This window comes from Muscardinus avellanarius, assembly GCF_963383645.1.
Source record: "Muscardinus avellanarius genome assembly, chromosome: 13".
Lineage (NCBI taxonomy): Eukaryota > Metazoa > Chordata > Mammalia > Rodentia > Gliridae > Muscardinus > Muscardinus avellanarius.
The window spans coordinates 28,660,447-28,672,689 of NC_137799.1; positions in this window are offsets into that span (position 1 = coordinate 28,660,447).

Here is a 12,243-nt window from a genome sequence, read left to right on the forward strand (position 1 = left end):
CACTGAGCTTGCAGAGTAAGACACAGATATTTACCTCCTCTTCTTTCACCCAGCAATTTATCTTTTTTTTTTTTCAATAAACATTGAACTGTGCAACAGAGTCTTTTCAGCTAACTAAGTCTCAATATTCCAGATACACAAGCTTTTATGTCTAAGCACCAACCCAAATTGTGTGGAAGAGGTTTGCTATCAGCTCTGGATCAAATTACAGCAGTCACCGAGGCCCCACCCCACTTCTCCTTTCGCACAGTCCATTAGACCTGAAAACAAATTTTTCCATGGTGCGGACGACTCCTGCATTTAGAACACTTCACAGAAAAAAGCAGATCATCCAGTGCGCACTCCCCATCCCCCAAGCTTAGTCCTTTCATCTCAGCCAAACAAGCCCCAGCTCTGCTGAATGTGTTTATCACACTTTCAAGAGATAGGAGCTCCTGCGTCACTGAAGCCCTAAGACTCACTAAGCTGCCCTAGTCCTCTGAGCTTTAGAAGCAGCCATTTTAGCTCAGAGTTTCTCCTCCGTGCACAACATGGCTCCTCTTGGATTCTGCTAGGCTGACAATGTGAATGCTAGGAGGGCAGTCTGGGCTTCTTCTATGCTCTTCTCTTCCCAACAAAGAATTAACTGTTTTCATTTCTTCCCGAAAAGCAGCACCTTTCTCCTCCTCAAATGTCATTCACCAAGATCTCCAAAGGTTCTTTTATTCCATGATTGATAGGCTGGGTTGTTAGTCCTAGCAGAGCACTGGTTAGAACAAGACGACCCAGGACCAGACCGTGTTCTACAGCAGGATTTGGGGGTGCATGGGGACACCTCCAGAATGCCTTGGTTTCTTGGGAGTCGTCCTTCCACACACACAGAAGACATACCATCCGATGCGGCTTGCCAGATTCCAAAGTCTAATGACCTTTGTTAATCACCAGCCAGTCTGTCTGCATCAGCAGACCCTGCCAACAGACACACCCTTCAACACAAAGGCTGTAGCTATTCCTTTTAAAAGAGGTTCTCTGAAAGCTCCATTGTGTAGCCGAGAGGAAAACAAAATCTCTTCCCTTCAAAACTTCAAGCCTTTAGAAATAATGCAACAAAAGGCTTTCTGCTGTGTGTCTTTTGGAAAGTTTGAGCCTGGTTTGTACAACATCAACAAAAATCACAGTTCTGCACGAGGAAAGCAGAGCACCTACAACATTAAGTCATCTGCCCAGAGATGAAATTCATCTCTCGGTGCAGTTCTCTTAATATCTTGGTGTCTTCTGAAGCTGTTATCAAGGATGCTAACCTCACTGGCTACAAACACAAACCAACAGTCTCCTTGTTCTGCTACAAAGGAGATTAAAGGGTAATGAGATCAGAAAAAAAAAAAAAAAAAAGAGCCACTGATTTGGAAAAAGAAGAGATGATGAAAGTGATTTTCTAATGGGTTCTAGCTTTAATGTTGTTGCAATCTCGACCTCAAAAATAGCTCAGAGCCTTAGAAGAGGTTAATCTCCAGGCTGCCGAGAGAACTGGGGGCAGGTAGAGCTGAATGGCCTTCAATTTGATGTCTGCACCAAGACTGAAATGAGGATATAGCCTACTTTGAAAGCCACTTTGCCTCTGTGTACACATTTCTCCTGAAGATGCTGACAGAAGAGGAAAACAGAAACTGCTGGCATGGCCCAAACAATCAAAGAAACAGAAACTTGATATGTTAATGAGACTGGGGCCATATACATGCAAAAAGCAAGAATAGGAGAAGAAGAAGGAAAGACAGATACAAGAAAACTGGACCTGGAGATGGCCAACCTATTCATCAACTAAAGAGTATGTTTTTGCAGCAGATGGTAATCTTCTAAGAAACCAACGAGAGAAAAAAGATGAGAAACTAAGCCCCACATATTTGACTATTTCATCAACTCAGAAGAGAGGCAAACCTAAGAGGCTACAAAATTATGATTCAAAGCTAAAAGCCTTGACCTCATATCTACTTACTTCATTTAATAATACTGTGATTATGAGATTAGCCATATTTTTCTCAGCAAATCAGAAATCAAAAGGCAGAAAAGGAAGTTTCTGAACTGAAAAGAAATGTTAGTTCAAAAGATCATGTCTACAAATCAAGCTAGCATCCTTGTCTGTTGTCTTCTCCTAATGCAATAACGCCAGGTCCCTCAAGGTTAAACAGGCCTCCTTCAGATAAGGAGACTTCACACTTCACCCATGACGACCCTGTAAAGTGAACAGATTCACTCTATAATAACCTGCACCTAACATGACTAGTCCTCATGACATGATACCCCTCAACCACCCTTAATTATTTGATGTTCTTCAAATTACTTACTTTTAATGGCTGGTTTGTTCAGTTTACACTTAAAGTAGTTTGAAGATTTTGAAATAAGGAGTTTTGATGGGAAACCCCAAATCCATATTTGACAAGCTCTTGAAGACATATTTTAAAAACATCCAGAGGTCACATTAAAGATTTGGAATCTTTAGCACATTGGAATGGAGGGATAGGGAAGAACATAGGCTGTTCTTTCTCAGTTTCAACAATTCCACTGATACCACCTGCCCGCCCACTTTCTGTGCACAGAATCCCAGGGGTCCATTACACCTGTTTTTCCACCTGGGAAGGAGAAAGGAGACAAGCCACAGTTTGGTTATGTGTCCTTCCAACTCACTGCTCAGATGTAACTGGAGAGGACAGGCATCCTTGACTTCTCAAAGCGATCTCACAAGCCTGCCACCATCGACTCTCGTCCAGGTCAGCTTGGCAAGCACCACTTTCTAAGCTTGAAGGCCAGGAACATAATGTGGTCTTCAAGTCAAAAATCCCACCGTCTCCAAGAAGTGACTGAGTGAAAATGCAGAGGCCCTGCCCGGACCTAACCTGTCTTCTGACTGAAAGACTGCAGACCAGAAATAAAGCCATGAAGCCCACAGCCATGTGACTCAGTAGCAACTAATTATAACCTTCAAAGCCTCTGAGAAATAGATCCAGATACACCATAAGGTGCTTTTCCTCTGTCCACTCCAGAAACCTACTTTCATTTCTAAGACACTGAACTCCCTGGTTCTCCTCAGTCGCAATTCTAATAAAGGGCTCAGGTTAGCACCTGTTGTTTGTCCTTCTCTTACTTTCTTATCCTATGAATGGGAACCCCAATTATCCAGGGACAGGTAATGGAATGCATAAATGTTGGAACCTAAAGATCATTCTAAAAGAATGTATTCAGAGATAAGAACCTATTGATATGGTGAGGTCAAAGAAATGTGGAATGGGCTGGGAAGCTAATATTTATGATTGCAAGCCTCAGAACCCAAGAATAAAAAATAGGAGACAAATATTAATTAATAAACTTGTGAATGTTGGGGTGCTATCCTTAGCAACAAAGGATGTTCTGTATCCCTACTAATCATTTACGCTTGTCATAATCAAAGTGTTAGTTCTAATAATTTAAAAATCATTTAAAGGATCTTTATAAACAGTACTGAGTTGAGAAGCTGAGGTGAACTCTCAAGAATAGTAGTCATGGAATCAAACCTATACATGCAAATATACATATACAGTGAGATACATACACACACACACACACACACACACACACACACACACACACAGTGATTAACTTTCTTGATTTAATTTGAACTCTGATATGAGACTGAACACTCCAAATTTAACAAGAGCTAGGGGAAAAAAATTAGTCTTTTCTGAATTAACACAAATGTCATATGTACTAGTTGCATGTTACAGCTTTTTTAAAAAAAAGTAAACCAAAAAAGCATTTTTAATTCTAAGCTACCTTTATCAGTTCCCCAGCATTTGGTACTACTATAGATCCTGGCTCACCATGTGGTGTCTTCAAATGTCCTATCAAATGTTTATACTGTTTGCTACATGATCTAAGCAGTTCTGTGTACACTTGGCAATTCACCACACTAATGAAAGGTTTAACATATCAGGGAGGATAAATAATTAAGGAATTCAGAAGGGAGACACAGCTGTTCTTCAAAACCAAATTTTCAGAAGAGAAAGGATTAATTTGCAATCACATATGTAACCCCCAATATGAGACTGAATTTAAATAGTAGCAGGGAAATACCATGAGACCAAATCCTGCCAATGCACATGGCCTCTGTTGTCTATGGCCAGCCTGGTCCATCTGTGGGACCTAGTTCACAAGCACAAAGTCTGGAGCCCGCAATTTGCAGATTAATAACCCTGTCACCTTCTGGATCAAGATGCTAGTCTTCAGGTTATCTCTAATGTGAGGGATGTTATGCTAAATAAGGTTTTCAGGCACTATAGCACATGCTAAAATAATATTTCATAGTAGATACCTTGGGGATCATCATTAACACAAGAAGAGCATCAAGGAATGTAATCCAAGTGGCTTAGAAAATGTCAGATATGTAAGTAAGAAGCGATTCTGGCTGAGTGACCTGTTATGAAAGCAGGTAGTGAGTGTCTAATACAGAAAGAGATACAACAGACCTTCTGGAGAATTCATGCATTCCTCTGCAATGATATAAAGCTAATTGAGGCCAACAGGCCACCAGGCAGCCTGCCAACTCTCCTGTCCTTAGAAAAGGAAGCGTGTGATTCGAACAAGGAGATAAAAGGAGAGAAGGGACAAGAAAAGAAAGGGAGGAAGCAGGGTGGTATCTCAGTAGCTTTAGACCTCATTGTCTATAAGGGGAACCTGCAGTTCACCAGATAACTCTCAATTCTCAGAAGTGTCCAGACAATGTTCTCCAGATGAGGCTTAGAAACAAAACGAAGATGCCTCTCTCCTGCACTGAAATCCTCAAAACACAACCGGCGACAAAGGAGAGTCCAGCTCATCATGTTCATTCAAATAATGGGAAAACAGTCTCAGTATTGATTACATAAATTAGAAATGGCTAAGTACAGTGGAATTCTCTGAAATGTCCTGGACTCATCAGGAAGTTCCTTTTGGAAACTTTGAGAAGCCATTCTGGCCCGAGCATGCAGAATAAGAGATAAGTGATTTGTCTCCTCCAGAGCCAAACCCACCTCACCCCAAAGGCAGATGCAGAAAATCACGGCGTTCCTTTACAGACTCTTCAGAATGCTGGCTGGGTTTCTACAGACACTTTTCACACTACAAGAACTCTCATTATAAAAATTGTAAAATTAAAGGGAAGTTGCAGATATGCTGCTGGGTCTTCATTACAGAACTGATTAAGATGCAGTGTAAGCAGAAGCTACAGTGAAAGTCATCTTCTCCACCAAGAAAGGCCAACACATGCACTGATTCCTTCCTACTGATTGATTCCCAGTACTTGGGAAGCTGCTCAGCTGAATGACCTCAGGCCTTGGACATGGCTACATGGCTAAAATTGTTCCTGGGTCCTGGGATCCAGCCACACACACCAAACCTGGATTCTCTAGTTTAGTGAATGAATCCAGAAGCCACGTTAACAACTTACCTTGCTATTATTAGCCAAACAAAACTGAAGTATGGCTGTTGACTTAAAGAGAGGATGAGAAAGTTTTGCCTGAACAACTTCTTTTCTTTGAGGAAAAGCCCACAGGCATCCCAGTCTAATCTCCTGGGAGACGTGCTCACTCAAGGTTTGTCCAAAAAAATCCAGACCAGTCCACTTTGTAGCAACATGGTTGGAACTGAAGGACGTTACATTAAGTAAAATAGTATTGGCACAGAAAGACAAATTCCACGTGTCTTCACTTATCTATGTAGAAGCCAAAGTTGTTCTCAGAGAAGTAGAGAAGAGATTGGAAGTTACCAGACTTGGGAAGGGTATGAAAGAGGTAAGGGTGGAGAGGTTAATGGGTATAGGGGTGAAGGAGGATGGGAAGAATAACTTCTTTTATTATTTTTTAACTTTTTTTTGGTGGTAGGCACCTACTTACATCCCCAGTCCCCAGGAGAAATAACTTCTAATGTTCTACAGCACAGTGAAATACCTATGACTGACAATAATTAAGTGAATATTTCCAAATAGTGAATAGGGGAGATTCTGAATGCTCCCAATACAAAGAACCAACACAAAGAACCAATAAACATCTGAGGTGATAGATATACCAATGGCCCTGATCATTAAACATTATATGCATTACCGAAATGCCATGCTATACTTCATAAATAAGTACAATTATTATGTATCAATTAGAATATATACATATTGATAAAATGTTTAAACTTTTATTGGTGCAATGTAATCTCAGATCTAGTGAGATTCAAAGTGATACGAACAAGGCCTCCTTGCCCAGTACCAGGGAGGCTGAAACAAGATCAAAAGTTCAAGGCCAGTCTCAAAAACATAATGAGGCCTTCAGCAACCTAGCAATACCCTGTTTCAAAACAAAATACAGGGCTACAGCTGAGATGTAATTCAGAGGTAGAATGCCCCAGGTTTCAATCCCTAGTAACAGACACACACACACACAAACACACCACACATATCCATGCACATGTCGTATCACTTGGTGTAAAATTTTTTTAATTTAAAAAACTTAGACAAGCTACTTTCTTTAAATGACAATTGCTCTAAGTCTGCCTACAACAGTGGTAGGCCCTGATATGATAATTCTTCCAGTTAAATTCCTTATGTCAGACAACACTGACTGCCCACACCAGGCACCTTCAGAGGTCTCTCTCCAAACCACAGCTCTTCCCCTCACTGCTGTTAGGATGAAAATCCAAAGCAGCTTGCTTTCTGGAAAGAGAAACACTGGCTGGCTATCAATGGACCATGAACACTTTCGTTGTCCTTCAGAAAGAGATTATGGTTTTATTTCTCCCTCATCTTGACTTCCATCAGTAGCAGAAGCCTTTGTAAGGTTCTCTTCTCTCCTTATCAAACTAACCAACTGGCCTACTCTAATTCATTGTTTATTTCCACCAATATTTCAACAAATTCTAGATCCTTATGGTAAGAAAACCCCACTATGTATATATGTGGGCCTGGCAGATACCCAAGAATTAGGATTGTTTTCTTTTAATGAAAGCTAAGGAATTTCTTTTCTCTTGCGATCCCCAGTCTACTTTCACCAAGTAAGTTTATTTGTAAGAATTGCTACATCCCAAGAACTAAGTAGAAAACTGAGACATTTGTCTGTCAACACAACTGTAGACTTTATCGCCATGTGAAAACACTACTGTGTTCAGTGCTTGGCCAAGCCCCACATTCCATAAATCCTTAATGAAAAAAAAAAAAATCTCATGTTAAAGAGGCTGGAGATGTAGCTCAGTGGCAGATTATTTGTCTACCATGCATGAAGCCCTGGGTTCAAGCCCCAGCACTGCAAAAAATAAATAAAAATTAAAAATCCCACTTTATTTCAACAAACTTAGACTTCTTTTTCAGCTTATTCACTATCGGATTGTTAAAAAAGGGGGGGGGCATGCAGAAATATCTATTGAGCCAATTTAAGAATTTGTTCTCAGGTCACTAAAACCAAAAAGTGACAGCAGGTAGAATGTCTCTGCCTGCCATCTTTACCTTGAGCAATTCTTTTGAGGTCCTTACTTTGATCATTTTGCTAAATGAAGAGATTAGATCATGGTGCTCAACTTTTTCATATAAGGGACCTGTTTTATAAGATTTCCTCTTCATATTTTAAAAGACACTTTTCCTGATTAAATTTGCTCCCTTACTTTTTTTTTTATTATTCATAGACATATGCGTGCTGACTCTCTTAAGGTTCCCTCCTCATTAGTCAACTCAAGGCTCAAAGGTTCTATCTTCCAAGGGGCTTTCCCTGTGAACTCTATCTCATGTTATAGTCACTACCTCTTCCACAAAATGGAACCCCCTACTCACAGCGACAGCTAGATAGTTTCTCTCTACCATACTGTGCCTCTTTATTTCTTTCATTGTTGACAGGATACTTGTTTTTTTATTCTACTGGGAGACATCCCCCAGTAGAACATGAGCACCACAGGGCAGGCCCATGTCTACCTTGTCTATCTTGCTCACTTTGATATCTTCTGTCTTGGGAAGGGTACAGGGTACTTGATATATCCTGAGCAAATGAGTTGAATAAATACGTGAGTGAGTTAGAGTTTCTAAATGATAGGATTCTAACCAACCAACAAAAAAGACCAGTCCTGAGAGTTGCATCCTTCTACTAACTGTTATCAAGAAGCAGTGATGCCAACCAGGGACGATTTTGCTTCTCATCACCCCCAACAAAGAGATATTTGGCAGAATCTGCAGATAGTTTTACTTATCACAATCAGAGGAGGGTACTACCACCATCTTCTTCATAGAGGCCAGTTATAAACTATTCTATGCACTAGACAGCTCCCCTAAGAATTATCTTATCTAAAACCTCAACAGCACTGAGACTGGAAATCCTCTCACAGGCGATCTCTAGGTATTTTCAGTCTCTGTACAGAATCCACCTGGCTTTACAAGACATTCTTGGATGCTGACTAGAGACACATGATCAACAAGCTCTCCCCTGCTCTAAGATGTATGGCCCCATGGGTCTCATGAAATTCTGCAGCTAACAATGCCAAATGATATCAAGAGTTTCTAGTTCTGTTTTCCTGGTGTGGGTATTTTACCAAAAATCTTCCAAGAAAAATCCAAAATTGAGGCATGTGGCTGATTGAACCAACTTTCTTGAGATGGGGCTCTGGTGAGCAAATAGGCTAATATCATGAAAAATAGTCATGCAGCCTCCAAACGAAATTCTATGAAAAACACAGTGTATATTTTCTTCTTTTCAATGCGTAAAATTATCTTCTTTCAAAGTAATGGGGGGGGGCCTAGGCTACTCAAAACCACTCTTCAGAGAATAAGTAATGTGTCCTTTTTTGTTGTTGTTGTTCTTATGTCCCCAGGGCCTAGCACAGGTCTGGCCCTAATGAGATTTATGCTGTGAATGACTAACTATATGCATGCCTGCTTTCCAGAAAATTAACCAGCGATACCAATTGAAACTGAACGTTGGAAACAATTTCAGAGCGCCTCCAAGTCCATAAAGACAAAACAAAACAAAACAACTCAAAATTTGGTGCTACATGACACTCCCCACCTTAACTGATGAAGCCACATCACAGAGATTAGCTGGCTATTAGGATATCAGAAATTCTAAGTTCCTACTTGTCTTTGATAAGTAAGAAAGTGGCCATTCTCTTCATCCATGAAGAAGGTGCCTATAGTTAGTCTGTTCCATCCATGAATACATCACTCTACTAAGAACCCTGAATTGATGTAACACCACCTGTGGCTACACCTGTGGCTACACTCGAGATCATTTTGGTCACCATCCCTCCAAAATCCTTTCTAGTTTTGTTTGCAAAGCACTCTGGGAAGCCTGAGGGACGATTCTTCCCATATATATAAAACAGTATAAACATCTTCAGGAGAGGTAAGTAGAGCACATTTAGATAGAAGGGAGTTTTCTATCCTTAGCATCCCTGAAAAACACTGAATCACTATACTGTCTTCTGTAAATCAAAGAACCCACTCTAAAAGTTAATCATTCATAGACTCATAATCTTTACTAGAGAGGAGATCTTAGTGACCAAATAGTCCTACCTGGTCTAATATCTTCATTTTTCAGATAGTGAAACTGAGTGCTTCAGAAAAATAGCCTACAAATTCTCTAAAGCCAAATTCTAAAATCTGAGAAAGGAACTCAGCAGTAAGAAACTTCATAGTGTTATTCAGTTTATCATCAATTATTCATACTTAAAGTCCACACTCCATATATTCTCGGTAGTAGGTGTCTTTCTTTACTGGGGAGGCAGATTTCAGAATTACCCCCAAGTGTCTCCTCTGCCCTGAATTCACACTCAGGAGATTAACTGAAAAGGTGCAAAATACACAGTCTGCAGTTTGACTGTTCAAAGAACTTCTTAGGCATGCTAGCAGTGTGTTCATACTTTGGAAGCACATTTGGAAGACTGAAAGTTGCTGACAAAGGTATGCACAGGAAAACAAGAGCTATAACACTGAATTATCGTTCTGCAGAATCCAACCTCATGGAATCAGAACAAGGGTATGTAGGAGCTGTATGCCTGCCAAATCTACCCCATGAGAAACATCGTCTTGTTTCTTATGGAAAATGTGCACTGCCAACAAAGTCAATGAAGAGCCTGGCCGAATGAGCCTTAGGGGTACCTGGAAATATCAGGGTCAGTTCCATGGAAAATAGAAAGGAAAAGAGTAGTCAGCCCTATGAAGGCCTGGCCAGTCTCCCTAGGGCACATGGAGGAAGTGGTTCAGACGAAGAATACAAGAATATTGTTGATACCAAATCTAAATTCAAAGTATATACTGCATTCAAACCAATTGCAACTAAGAAATGTTGTTCTCTATTGACTAAGGTTACTTTATCCTTTATTTATCCACTTGATTCCTAGTTGGTATATATGTATGTATGTATATGTATATATATATATCCATTTGTTGGGTATAAAAAGGCTAAATGCACCAGAACATCTGGGAATCATCTTTAACTGTTTAAATATGTTCCAAAGGGTCGCTAACCAAAGAATCCACATCATTCTGATGAAAACCTATTGAGATTTCCATGTTTGTTCTTATTTTTCCTCCATGTAGAATATTTTTACCTATATTTTGAAGGTCTCACTAATCCCAGTCCATTAAGACAGTGGTTCTCAGAGTCTGATCCCTGGACCAGCCGTCTGAGCATCACTCAAGAATTTGTCAACAATGCAGTTTCTCAGGTTCCACCCCACGCTGGAATCAGAAACTCAGGAAGTGAGGCCAACCATCTGTTTTAACACAGCCTCAGGGTGACTTTGATACCTGCAGATGTTTTAAGACCAAGCTCCAATTTTCCTTTCAATAACAGTTTCGCAGACCACCAGCTACAACAAGGGGCATTCCCTTTTTCACTGCACTGGGGCTCTACTTTTAAACACTTTTGACTACGCTAGGGACTGTGGTACATTCCTGTGATCCTAGTACTTTGGGAGGCTAAGACAGAAGAATCACAGTTTCAAGATCAGCCCCAGCAACTTAGTGAGATCTTGCTTCAAAATAAAAAATAAAAAGGGCTGAGGGTATGGTTTGGAGGATATCCCTGGGTTCAATCCTTAATATAAAAAAAAGCTGTTGACTGAAAGAATACAATAGGTAAAAAGTCCTTTACAATAGGTACAAAGTCCTTAAAGAACATGAGAAAGAACCATGCTTGCAGATATTTAACTTCTTATTTAGTAATTAATGGGAAAATACTAAGTGGTGGATCCAGCATTAAATGCAAGTAAGAGCACACGCATAAAAGACAGCTGCTAATGCGTGGTGATACGTGCCTCTAATCCTGGTACTTGAAAGGCTGAGAAAAGAAGATTGCAGGTTCATAGCCAGCCTCAGCAACTTAGAAGCAGCTTAGTGAGACCATGTTTCCAAATTTAAAATAATAAGGCTGGAGGTGTAGCTTGGAGGTAGAATACTCTTGGGTACAATCCTCAGAGAGAGAGAGAAAGAGAGAGAGAGAGAGGGAGAGAGAGAGAGAGAGAGAGAGAGAGAGAGAGAGAGAGAGAGAGAGAGGTGCTGTGCTTAAAACAATGAATGCTGTGGTCACTGCAATGGTGACACTGCTATTCATCTTCCTCAAAAACTTTAAAATGGCTCACGACATGGTGTCATTGATATTTTTAAGTAGGACACTGCATCCACAGGAAAAGAGCCAGAGTATTTTATCCAGAAGATACTAAGAGTTGGGTAAATCCTTAGGACTCATAGAAAACACTTCCAAGCTCAGAGTAGTCATTTAATCGTTGGACTAAAGCTACGACACAAAGGTAAACACTCAGTAAACGCCATCATTGAAAGACATAAAGGTGTCTGAACATCCTTTAAAAGATAGATGTATCCTTTAAGGTAACCAAGATCTTCAAGAAGAAATTGTGGCTAATTGTGCTAATTGTCTCAAGCTGCAAACAATGGCTGAAGTTCTAAAACAGAGGAAAGTGGAAGGAAGGAAGGAAGGAAGGAAGGAAGGAAGGAAGGAAGGAAGGAAGGAAGGAAGGAAGGAAGGGGTTTAGCCACATCAAACCAAAAGCTGAACTTAAAACATAGGATGACAGAATTCACAGTTAAAATAAAATTCACCAACTGTGTCCTGCCCAGAAACTCAACCAGGAATCTTTAAGTTGTTGAAGGAAGAAAATAAACCACCAAGACTCAAACTCCACTTCTGAAGGGAGAACTGAACAAGACTTAAGGAGCGGATCTCAAGAGATCATTATTTATCTAGGGGCCAAGGAAAGGCCCTAATAATCATGTCC